The sequence below is a fragment of the Apium graveolens genome, chromosome 11 (assembly GCF_009905375.1).
Source record: "Apium graveolens cultivar Ventura chromosome 11, ASM990537v1, whole genome shotgun sequence".
In the NCBI taxonomy this organism is placed as follows: Eukaryota; Viridiplantae; Streptophyta; class Magnoliopsida; order Apiales; family Apiaceae; genus Apium; species Apium graveolens.
In genome coordinates this window covers 169,232,439-169,246,181 of record NC_133657.1, presented here as the reverse complement: position 1 = coordinate 169,246,181, position 13,743 = coordinate 169,232,439, and the positions used below count along the sequence as shown (strand labels likewise).

Here is a 13,743-nt window from a genome sequence, read left to right as displayed (position 1 = left end):
CTTGAATTATTAATTATGATTCTATGGATTATTATTTAAAAATTTAATATATATTTATTTTCTGTGATAAAATTTTAGATTAATAAATGTCCTTGGAATATGATATGTAAATATATATCTCTAAGTACGTAACTTAGAAATGAGATTATGAGAATAGTATTGATATTCCTAAAGGTTATTATTGTGTTTGTTGACTGATGATCACATCTCATTGATCATAGGTATGGTGATACTAAAGTCAAAACACAGACACATGTATTAGATACATGATGCTGGATTGACCCTTTGTGATATACTACATGTTTATAGTGTCATAAGTTAATCTCACGGTGATAATGATGTATTGGTCCTTAGACCTGAAGTCATTATATTTCTACATGAGAATTAATTCACTTTGATAATATCAAAAGTTATCATTGATAGGGTAATAATAAAAGTAGACATTGGGTATATTATGAATCATATGAGAAATATGAATGATCTAGATGGGATTTAGCCCTCCTATATTATGGAGTGATATTTTTGGCCTCTTGATTGAGTAAGATTATAAAATGCATAGACGTGCTCAAATACTGATTTGTTTACTCATTGATCAAGAAAACAAAGATTAAACATTAACATAGGATGACACAATGCATGCTTAAGTTTGATCTATAATATAAGGCTAAAGGGATTATATTATATTGCACATTATTCATGAAAGGTTTAATTGAATCACCAATTATTATTATTACTTGGGTAGCAATGATGTATTACTAGATGCCACTCATTGTTTATAATTTTATTATTAGAAAATAAAATTATTGTCAACGTAACAATAACCTAAAGGATCACACGCAAAAAATGTTTAAATGGAGTATTATTTAAATTATGAATTTAAATATTTTATTATTATTATTTCGAATTTAATTATTAAATTAATTAAGTGAAACTTGATTAATTATATATATTAGAATTCGAATTTAATAGTAATCAAAACCCGAAATCAGAATGGGTTTTTAGAAGCCCGTTAGGTTTAGGGTTAAGCCTTAATATCTCTCTCCGCTATATATACATTAAGATGTGTAATTGTAGGGCTACTTGTCATATTTTTATTTTTAAGAAAAAACCCTAGCAGCTCTACATTTTAGAGAGGCTAGAGAAAGAGAAAAAGAAAGAGGCAATATATTCAGCTAGTACCGGCTCCAGTGATTGTTGGACGATCATACGTTCGTGTGGATATCTTTGGAGAGCAGATCTTTGCAAGGAGGGCTGCTGTGATTCATCAAGCTAAGGACTTCCATTATTATCATATGGAAAGCTTTATTAAGATACATGATCCTATTCTCCATAATCATCCAATTATTATACATAGATCCTGTGGTAGGGATTCAATTTTTTTTTTGATTTATGGAGCTTTTTCGTTTCGTTTTATGCACGAATCCCTAACATAAAGTACCATCGGTGTTCCATTTCTCCAACAAGTACTCAACGTCATCTCCCAAAGTGGATTTCTCAGCATAAAAATACTCGTTCTTCCAGCCTCGGTCATTTACAGTATCGTTGTTCAAGATCAGGGGATTATGCTTGTCTTTGTTCATGAAATTGAATCAAAAATTACTAACCTTCTTGATTGAGTAAGAGCACTTCACTACTTCAGCGTTGATGTTGAAACTGTGTTTTTCCTCAATTGCATTAAGACACGCAAGAGTTCTCTAAGTGAATGGCATGAGTTGTCCTGAATAAATCTTAGGAGTGGTGAGAACATCTTTGATAAGGTGGGAGCACGGAAGCGAAAAGCCGATGCTGAAGGGGTGGAAATAGAAATAGATCCACCATCGATGATACCAATCAACAAGTTCTTCAGGTGAAGGAAGCACGATAGTGAACTTATCTTTGAATAACGCCTTAGATTCTGTAATTCATTCATCTTTCCAATTTTGTTTTCCATCATCATGAGGATCAAGAATGTTGGTAGCAACCCATTCACTTTTCTCGGAGAAATCACCATTTTTTATGTGTCTTTGGCGATGATATGTTTAGGGTTTCTTTTCATTATTGAGACACATAAGTGATGTGGTAGCTCAAGAGATAATATTGATTTTGAGATGATATATCAAAATATTTCAACAAGGAGCGAGAACCAAGGAGCTTGGATATAGGATTGGTCTATCTTTTATTGGGACTCAAAACAGCACACGGCAAAGGAAAAATGAAACGGTTTTGCATGCGTGAAAGAGATTAATTAATTTGATAAAGTAGAATTTACCAAATTAATGGGGCAATGGTTATGACCGGAAATTTATCAAACATGTTTGTTTGACATGAAGACTCCAGGACTCGACATATCGACAAGGATGCAAGACGGGAGGATAACAAATATGAAGACTAGGTCGATGATAGAATAACAATAAATGAATAATTGTATATAGTTAGTTCCGAAAATCATGCCAGTAACATTCAAATTGGGATAATCTATCAGTTGGAACATAAATAGGCATTATCAAGAGGAAGAATAGGAGGTGGACGTTGGAATTTTTGTATAAAATGCAAGGCAATAGAGTTAATGTAGGGATCAATTACTTGAGCTAAAACAATCATCCACAATTAGCTTAAGAAAGAATACTCTGGTAATTTGTAATAGGGTTCATTATTTGTAACAAAAATGATTTTAGGACATCATTCGATTGGGTACAATTTCCACCCGCGATTTTCTCCCAAATGGGAGTTTCCCGCGTCAACAATTTTTTGTCTCTATTATTTATTACTGTTAGGCACAAAGCATGTGCTAAATAAATCATGCAAGTATACGCGTTTGCAAGTAATATAGAATGATTTCTAGTCCATTCCCACAGAGACTCTGATTAATTATATTTAATTAACACTTACTCACCAATGTATGATTATTCTTCAATGTCAAGACAATAACAATTAAGGTTGGTTATCGAGAATTAAACACTTAAATTAACAATATTAAACACACATGAGATCCTGACTTCATTACTACTTCATTCTATAGTTATTTTTATTACCCTTAGCATGTAATGGTGATGATATTAATCGAACAACACGAAACTGATAAACGCCAACTTTCGTTGTACGAATACCATTCTTCGAAGCATCTACAATTAAGATAGAAGTTGAATAGGCATCAATTATGTTGAGACCCTATATGTCTACAGAATTTGACAACATAACGATTTAAGCGCAAGTTATTCATGATGATTATACAGGGCAAGTAAAACGGTTAGAGTTACCCACTACTCATACATACAATACATGAACCTATGCTAGCATGGCAAGTTCTAAATCTCAAGATTCACGGTCACTTCACAAGAGATTAACATGCTATCTTACATGTTCGCGACACACATAAGACGAATTAGCACATCCTATACTAGATATCATACAATCACCACATACCAAGGTCTAAATAATTAACTAAAGAAATCCATAGTAAATCCGCTAGGATCCCATGATCACGATTAGCCCATAATAGAACTCATCGTCACCATGGGTTCATATGAAAGCATGATAATGTGCCCGTTTGGGAAATCTTAAAATAAGTAACTTATGACTTAAAATGATTAATTGCAAAATAAGTGATAAGTTGATAAATACTTATAAATTTTATAAGTATTTGGATAAATTTACTTATAAGTCAGAAGTTTTTTTACTTAAATGAATTAAAACAAATAATTATTAAATACAATTATCTTAGCTCATGAATCTTAAATTAGTAAATATTTAAAAATTTATACTTTAAAATCAAAACTTTAGAAAAAAGTGAAAAATGAAAATAAGTTGGAAAAAAGTACGTCACTGCCAACTTTCAACTTATCAGCTTATAAGTTGTAAATTCAGCTTATAAGTTGGGTCAACAAACACTCGTCGATAAGCTGTTACGGGCTTATAAGCCATAAGTGGCTTATAAGTATATTGCCAAACAGGCCCAATAACACAACAATATAAAGATTAAAAATACTTAATAAATAATGAAGTACGTCACAAGAGTATTAAGGTTCAAAGCATAATTAAAACTAGCATCCACAGTTACAATGAATTAAAAGAATCACAAGATAGATGTATGTTTCCTCTTCTTCGTTGTTGTGTGCTAAAACGGTCTTCTCAATCTTCTTGCCTTCGCTCTTTATTATCTCCTCTATGAAGAAAACGTCTTCCCATAAGGTTTATATAATAGCCCAAGAGAACCAGTGCTAACAAAAGCCCAATTGGACTCGAATTAATAAAATCCAAAATCTGAAATTCCGCACACAGGCGGTCGCCTGCATCCTCCACACGGGCGCCTGCTAGCAGGCGGTCGCCTGCTACTAGCATGCGGGCGCCTGCAACCCTTCTGGAAAATTCCTTGAATTGCTTCTGTTTTTGCTGATTTCTTCGCTCATCACCCCTAGACTGATTCCAAGCACTTCCTTAAGTTTTGTTCGATGAAAACCACCTATCAAAGCAAGTTATACCCTGAAATGCAAAAATACTAAAAAACGCGTCAAATACATAAAATACTCGAGTTCAAGACACCAATTCATGCCGTTATGAGACGCTCTAAGTGGTATAAAATGCCACTTATCACACCCCCAAACTTGAATCGATGCTTGTCCTCAAGCATCACAGACTCAAAAATAGAATAAAAACACGCATGAATGCAACTTATATGAATGCAGCGATCCCCTCGTGATGACTAAACCAACCAACACATGATATATCAACAAATGCAATTAGGCGACTAAAGGTCAATCAAATCATGCAAGCTAATATACAACTAGAAATGTGGTGTGTGCGAATGCTTAACAGATATGCTTCGAAACTAGATCAATCACCATAACTTAATTATCCTTAAGGCAATCACAAGCTTATACGAAGAATATATTCTAGACACAAAATGACTTATAACACTTTAAGATTATTGGAGTTTGATACGTAATCATGCTTTTATTCAACACATAAAACAAATGCTTATTTAATTATGCAACGAGTGAGGTCCACAAAAGATTTATGCAATGGTACCTATTTAGCGAGCGTTAGGTTAGCGGATCCCAGACTATAAAAGCCTTAGGTCACTAGGCACAAATTCCCCTAAGAACTTAATAACTCGAATACCAAATAGCTCACGCGTGATCAATTGTGCATTAACCATATTTTTCTTCTTTTCTTTTTTTTTCCTTTTTTTTCTTTTTCTTCTTTTTTTTTAATTTCTGATCAAATGCGTTTCGCTCCATCTTGCTCAACCCTAGACTACTCGTATACAATACGAGACGGCTACTAGCCATTTGACGCCTAGCCACAACTAGCAATGAATTCCAATTTTTTTCCAATTTTTATCTTTTCATGTCTTTTATCATTAAGAGCCTATCATGCATTATAAGTATAAGCAATAGATTAACCACAAAAACCATCAAATCATGACAACAATCTAGTCCTTAAGCATACCCTAAGACTTAGTGAAATTACAAATGTTTCTAGCATCCATGTCAACCTAACAAGATTCAACATCACTCTAACGCTATCACTACACTCGCATCAATATCACATATTAATTGGTAAAGCAGCACAAAGGGATCATGGTGAGCTATATGACATGATAAATAAAGCTAAAAAAAACTATAAAAAAATTATATGGCAAAAATATGTAACTATATGAACTAAACTAACATGAAAATGCAATTACATGACACATACACAAATATGTTCCTTAACTACCACCCCCAAACTTAAAATCTTCACTGTCCTCGGTGAAGGTAATAGAAAGGAACACAGGGTATACCTACTCAGACGAATCATCATCATCACCCTCAGAGGGTGGAGTGTCAGGAGGTGGATAAGCAGAATCCTCACCAAAATGGGCCACTGGATATCAGCTCCAAGGCCTCTAAATATAGTCCCAAGTGCTTGGGTGAGCTCCTACACAAACCGACTCTGTGACTCATACATTGCATCCATCCTCCTGGAAATCCTCTTGTACTGGACATCAGCCATTCCCGAACCATCTCCTCCCTGGGCTCTTGAAGAACCTTCCTCTCCCTGAGCCTGACTGGACCTAGCCATGGTAGCACCAGCTACTGGAACTCCTCCTGGAAGGTGATATCCCAAACCATGTGACTCGGGCTCTCCACCCGTCCACTCCTGCAACGCATTCAATATCGATGAATCAATGGGAGCGGCCGACATCTGCAGCTGCTCATAAGACGGCCACTAGACTCCACATGCCTTGCAAAGCTTCGTGATAAAAGAGGTATACGGAATAGAGTACTGCGATTTCCCCCTCAAAAACTTCAAAATCCCTTGGTAGATGAACTCACCAAGGTCCACATAATATTTCTCATTCAGAATCCCCCATAACAACCTCGCCATCTCCACTGTAACTTCATGTGCATGCGAAGAAGGAAGAATATTAGCACATATAAATGCATTCCAAGCACGAGCATACATGTTCATCGCAACAGCAAGGAAACTATGATAATCGTTGGTTCCCCTTTTGAACTTCCACACTGTGCCCGGCTGACAGAGAGTAGCAATAATCAATTCCAAATAAAAATCCTCAGGGGCCTTTGCATTCCAATTCTCCTCGTATGGTTTCCCTTATCACTGCCCAATAAATCGGCGAATCGCCTCGGGCTGATAATCAACAGCAAGCCCACGAATAACAGAAATCCCATTCTTATCGGCCTTGGTGTTCACATAGAACTCGCGAACAACACTCATCGGTACAGCCTCAGGTGACTCGTAGAATGTAATCCATCCCTTCTCAGCAATCATCGGCAGCAACTCACCATCCCTCCCTGATGGCAAGAACCCCCTCTCCTTCATAATCGGCTTAGTCAGAAGCTTGGTGTACTCTTCTTCAGCAGCCCTATCCAACAATCAGGGCCTTGCAGCAGTATTCCTTGAAGAATCAGTAGCAGTCGGATTGGTGTTGCTGTTATCCACAGTTCGTGATCTCTTTGGGGCCATGAAAACTGAGAATAAGAGTTGGAGAGTTTGTGTTTTCTGTGTAGAAGAGATTTTGTAGAGTTGAAAGTGTGTGGGATGTTTATGTAGAGGTTGTATGTATTTATAGGGCTAAATTAGGGTTAGAAATTAATTAGGAGTGGGGATTGTGGCTAAGTATTGGGAGAATTCGTGGGTTAATGGGTGATATGGTTCCTGTAAATTTTGTTTTTATTTTGTTTGTTTTTTTTATAGGCTGAAAAATGATTTTTTAAAAATCAGGGTCGCACACGGCCGCCTGGCACCAGCACGCGGGCGCCTGCTAGCGCGCGGCCGACTGATCCTAATAGGCGGGCGCCTGCAAGGCTTCTGGAAAAAAAATTCTGCAAACTTTTTTCGGATTTTTTTGGGTTTTTGGAAAAAGTACTAAATTTTAAGGTGTCCTATGGTCTCATATCTTGGGTTGCCTCCCAAAAAGCGCCTCTTTTACGTCATTAGCTTGACGTAGAGTAATGCGATCAAGTTGACAATAAAACGGAACTAACCACTTCACGGTTTGTTGTATCCCCATAATAGTGCTTCAATCTCTGACCATTTACTTTAAATGCTTGGCCCGGATCGTTCTCAAAAATCTCCACCGCTCCATGTGGAAACACAGTTTTGACGATAAATGGTCCAGACCACCTTGATTTCAACTTTCCAGGAAAAAGTCGGAGACGGGAATTGAATGGAAGAACTTGTTGCCCCGGCACGAATGACTTAGGTGATAGCTTCCTGTCATGCCACCTTTTTACCTTTTCCTAGTACATTTTGTTATTTTCGTACGCTTGAAGTCGAAATTCATCAAGTTCATTTGACTGAAGCATTCGCTTCTTCCCAGCTGCATCTAGATCAAGGTTTAACTTCTTCAATCCCCAATAAGCCTTATGCTCAAGCTCCGCAGGTAAATAACATCCCTTACCATAGACAAGTTGAAACGAGGACATCCCAAGTGGAGTCTTGTATGTTGTTCTATAAGCCCAAACAGCTTCATCGAGCTTCAAAGACCAATCTTTCCATAATGGACAAACGACCTTCTCTAGAATGCACTTGATCTCTCTATTAGACACTTCAGCTTGACCATTAGTTTGCGGATGATAGGCAGTAGCAATGCGATGATTCACATTATAGCGTTGCATCATAGAAGTGAACTTACGATTGCAGAAATGCGACCCTTCATCACTTATGATAACTCGTGGCATTCCAAACCTTGTGAATATCTGCTTATGAAGAAAACTCAATACTACATTTGCATCATTAGTCGGTAGAGCTTTGATATCTACCCATTTCGAGACATAATCGACTACCAGCAAGACGTACTGATTATTGCAGGATGAGATAAATGGTCCCATGAAATCGATTCCCCAAACATCGAAGACCTCAACTTCAAGCATCATATTTAAAGGCATCTCATCCTTTCTGGTAAGATTCCCGACTCTTTGGTAACGATCACACCTTAAAACGAACTGATGTGCATCCTTAAACAACGTAGGCCAGAAAAAACCTGCTTGAAGAATGCGAGCTGCTGTCTTTTCACCACCATAATGTCCACCATAAGCTATAGAATGACAGTCTCGTAATATCCCCTCCGTCTCACAGAATGGGATACATCTCCTAATGATCTGGTGAGCTCCTTGTCTAAACAAATATGGTTCATCCCACATGTACCACTTCACCTCATGCAGAAACTTCTTATTTTGAGCCGCATTCATATTAGGAGGCATTATATTGCTAACAAGATAGTTCATAATGTCTGCGAACCATGGCTCTTCCTCTTGAATTGCGAACAACTGCTCATCCGGAAAAGATTCGTTGATCAATGTCTTATCATGTGACGTAGAATCGGGATTCTCCAATCTAGAGAGATGGTCAGCTACTTTATTTTCAGTACCTTTTCGATCCTTGATCTCTAACTCAAATTCTTGTAGTAAGAGAACCCAATGAATAAGTCTAGGCTTTGAATCCTTCTTTGAGACCAGATAGCGGATGACAGCGTGATCAGTGAACACTGTCACCTTTGTCCCGAGTAGGTAAGATGAAAAATTTTCGAAACCAAAAACTATAGCCAAGAGCTCCTTCTCAGTAGTGGTGTAGTTCAGTTGGGCTCCATTTAGCGTCTTACTAGCATAGTAGACCAAATGAAAGATATTAGTCTTTCGCTGCCCAAGAACTGCTCCCACTGCATAATCACTTGCATTACACATCATCTCAAAAGGTTCTCTCCAATACGGTGTCGTAATAACTGGTGCGGTGATTAAACTCTTCTTGAGAGTCTCGAATGTTGCCAAGCATTCTTCATCAAATTTGAAAGGCACATCTTTTTCGAGCAAGTTGCACAACGGCATAGATATCTTAGAGAAGTCCTTGATGAAATGCCGATAAAAACCCGCATGACCAAGAAAGCTACGGATTCCTTTCACAGAAATAGGTGGCGGAAGATTTTCAATGACGCCCACCTTGGCTTTATCCACCTCAAGACCTTTACTGGAGACCTTATGCCCAAGAATGGTGCTTTATTGCACCATGAAGTGACATTTTTCCCAATTGAGCACTAGATTGGTTTCAACACACCTTTTGAGTACCAAATGGAGATTATTCAAGCATTCATCATATGAATGTCCAAGAAGTCGTCCATGAACACTTCGATATTATTTCCAATCATATCAGAGAAAATGGCCATCATGCATCTCTGAAAAGTGGCAGGTGCACCACATAAGCCAAAAGAAACTCCGCGAAAAGCAAATGTGCCAAATGGACATGTGAAAGTAGTATTTTCTTGATCTTCTGATGTAATGCAAATCTGATTGTAGCCCGAATAGCCATCCAGAAGACAATAATACTCATGACCAGCCAATATGTCAATCATCTGATCAATAAATGGAAGAGGGAAGTGATCCTTCCTTGTGGCTTTATTCAACATCATATAGTCCATGCATACCCTCCATCCTGTGACTGTTCGAGTGGGGATGAGCTCGTTCTTCTCATTTGTTACCACAGTAATACCTCATTTCTTAGGTACACATTGCACGGGGCTCACCTAAGAACTATCAGAAATAGGATATATAATTCCTACATCTAGCCACTTTAAAATTTCTTTCTTCACCACTTCTTTCATGACAGGATTAAGCCTTCGCTGTTTCTCAACATTCGGCTTGCTACCTTCCTCTAGCAGAATTTTATGCATGCAGTACGAAGGGCTGATCCCTTTTATATCTGCTATAGTCCATCTGATGGCTGATTTAAATTCTCTCAAAATCCTCAAGAGCTTGTCCTCATCACTACCTGAGAGGTCAGATGCAATAATAACTGGCAAAGTAGATGCTTCACCTAAAGAAGCATACCTCAAGTGTTCAGGCAATGGTTTAAGCTCCAAAGTAGGTGCTTCATCAATAGATGGTTTGAGCTTTCCCTCAGCATTCTTGAGATCAGTATTTCCCAGAGATTCAAATGGCATGTCTAGCTTTCGTTTCCAAAGAGAAGCATTTAGATATTGTAGCTACTCATTGCCTTCGTCATCTTCACTGTCAAAATCCCCCAAAAAGGCTTTTTCTAAGGCATCGGACCTTAGCACATGATCAAGCTCTGAAATAACTGCAGAATCGACCAAATCCACCTTGAAGCACTCCTCATCTTCCGTAGGGAATTTCATCGCATTGAACACATTGAATGCCACATCTTGATCTTGCACCCTCATAGTGAGTTCACCTTTTTGCACATCTATCAAGGTACGACATGTAGCCAAGAAAGGTCTTCCCAAGATTATGGGAATCTTCTTATCTTCCTCGAAATCCAGAATGACAAAATCTGCAAGGAATATGAGCTTGTCCACCTTTACTAGCACGTCCTTCATAATGCCTCGTGGGTATGTAATCGAACAATCAGCCAATTATAGAGACATGTAGGTGGGCTTCGGATAAGGCAAATTCAGCTTTTTGAAGATAGAAAACGGTATCAGATTGATGTTTGCTCCCAAATCGCAAAGGCACTTGTCAAATGATAACTTGTCAATGGTGCAAGGAATGGTGAAGCTACCTGGATCCTTAAGCTTTGGAGGTAACTTTTGTTGCAGCACGGCACTGCACTCTTTCGTCAGAGCAACAGTATCAAGATCATCCAGTTTCACCTTCCTTGAAAGAATACCTTTCATGAATTTCGCATAACTAGGCATTTGTTCAAGAGTCTCAGCGAAAGATATGTTGATGTGAAGTTTCTTGAACACCTCCAGAAACTTACCAAATTTCTTGTCCAGCTTTTGTTTTTGCAATCGCTTAGGAAAAGGTGGTGCAGGATAGAGTTGTTTCTCCCCTGTATTACCCTCAGGCAGAGTGTGTTCAACAGTAGTCTTCCTTGGTTCCACCTCTTTCTCCTTTTGCATTCCTTCTTCATCTACATCTTCAACTTCTACATCTTTTACTTTTTCAGCATCAGCAACTTTTCCAGACCTTAACGTGACAGCTTTGACTTCCTCTTTAGCTTCCTTCATGCCTGGCACTTCAGTATCGCTGGAAAGTATGTCGGGCTAACGATTGAGCAAGGCATTGGCTATTTGTCCAATTTGATTTTCCATGGTCTTGATAGAAACAACCTGATTTTTGCATAACAGCTTTAACTCCTCAAAATCAGCATTAGAAGGTGGATCAGCACCTCCTTGTTGAGGATATGATTGCCTTTGAGCAAATTGCTGAGGTTGCTGGAATCCAGGTGGATTAAACTGTTTACTTGCAGCTTCTTGATATGGTTGCTGAACAGCATTCGGATTATTGCTCCAGCTGAAATTGGGATGATTTCTGTTATTGGGATGATAAGTAGCGGGCACAGGCTGCTGCGGTCTCTGAAAATTGTTCACATACTGAACAGATTCATTAACAAAAAAACACTAATCAGTAGCATGAGAGCCTGCACAAAGCTCACAGACACTAGCTATTTAATTTACTCCATAGTTGGCTAAAGAATCGACCTTTATAGACAGCGCCTAGAGCTGCGCTGCAATAGCTGTAGCTGCATCAACTTCCAGAATACCTACTACCTTCCCAGGCATCATCCTTTGATTGGGTTTTGATACTCGTTTGCAGCCATAGTTTCAATGAGATTATAGGCCTCAGTATAGCTTATGGCCCACAAGGAGCCTCTAGAGGCTGCATCCAGCATGGGCCGAGATTGGGCCCCCAAACCATTATAGAAACCAGTGATCACCATCCAGGCAGGCATACCATGATGTGGACACTTTTTCAATATCTCCTTGTAGCGCTCCCAAGCCTCGCACATAGATTCTCCTTGTTGCTGCGCAAACTGAGTAAGAGCACTCCTCATTGCTGCAGTTTTGGCCATTGGATAGAACTTCACCAGAAACTTTTGCACAAGATCTTCCCAAATAGTGATGGACCCAGCTGGTAAAGAATGTAACCAGTCCTTAGCTTTATCCCTCAGAGAGAATGGGAAAAGCCTCAGCTTGATAGCCTCATCAGTGACACCGTTATATTTGAAAGTACTACAGATCTCGACAAAATTCCTGATATGCATGTTGGGATCTTCAGTCGCAGCACCTCCGAAAAAAACAGAATTCTGCACCATCTGAATAGTGTCCGGCTTGATTTCAAAAGTATTGGCCTGAATAGCCGGATGAATGATGCTTGACTGAATGTCATCAATTTTAGGCCGAGAAAAGTCCATAAGAGCTGGATCAGCTTGAACTAAACGATCACCCATTGTTTCAGGTTCTTTCTTTTCACTCTCTTTATCCGAATCTTCAAAAACTATCTTCTCCAGAAAGTCAAGAGATGTATCTGTCTCCTCAGCTTTATCCAGATTTCTCTTGCGAGTGCGAGAACATGTTTGCATAAACGCTTGCTAGAGTACTTGAAACACAACCGGAAGCAGTAAGTAACAAGTCTCAATCAATGAATCCTAATGACCACTGATGGAAAGTACATAAACTAACAAATTAACACCGAGTCCCCGGCAGCGGCGCCAAAAACATGTTAGGCACAAAGCATGCGCTAAATAAATCACGCAAGTATACGTGTTCGCAAGTAATATAGAATAATTTCTAGTTCGTTCCCACAGAGACTCTGATTAATTATATTTAATTAATACTTACTCACCAATGTATGATTATTCTTCAATGTCAAGACAATAACAATTAAGGTTGGTTAACTAATAATTACTATGAGAATTAAATACTTAAATTAACAATATTAAACACACATGAGATTTTTGACTTCATTACTACTTCATTCAATAGTTATTGTTATTACCCTTAGCATGTAATGGTAATGATATTAATCGAACAACACGAAACTGATAAACGCCAACTTTCGTTGTACGAATACCATTCTACGAAGCATCCACAATTAAGATAGAAGTTGAATAGGCATCAATTATGTTGAGACCCTATATGTCTACAGAATTTGACAACATAACGATTCAAGCGCAAGTTATATATGATGATTACACAGGGCAAGTAAAATGTTTAGAGTTACCCACTAATCATGCATATAAGACATGAACCTATGCTAGCATGGCAAGTTCTAAATCTCAAGATTCATTGTCGCTTCACAAGAGATTAACAGGCTATCTTACATGTTTGCGACGCACATAAGACGAATAAGCACAACCTATGCTAGATATCATACAATCACCACATACCAATATATTAAACAATTAACTAAAGAAATCCATTGTAAATCCGCTAGGATCCCATGATCACGATTAGACCATAATAGAACTCATCGTCACCATGGGTTCATATAAAAGCATGATAATAACACAACAATATAAAGA

The 13,743-nt window shown here is 38.1% G+C and overlaps 1 non-coding gene across 1 annotated transcript; it reads left to right on the top strand.

Annotated features, from left to right (window-relative positions):
* The first annotated feature begins 12,169 nt into the window (after positions 1–12,169).
* On the top strand, positions 12,170–12,276 carry LOC141699552 (small nucleolar RNA R71). Its single transcript, XR_012566004.1, has one exon. It is a non-coding gene; the product is annotated as a small nucleolar RNA R71 (small nucleolar RNA).
* The last annotated feature ends 1,467 nt before the right edge of the window (positions 12,277–13,743 follow it).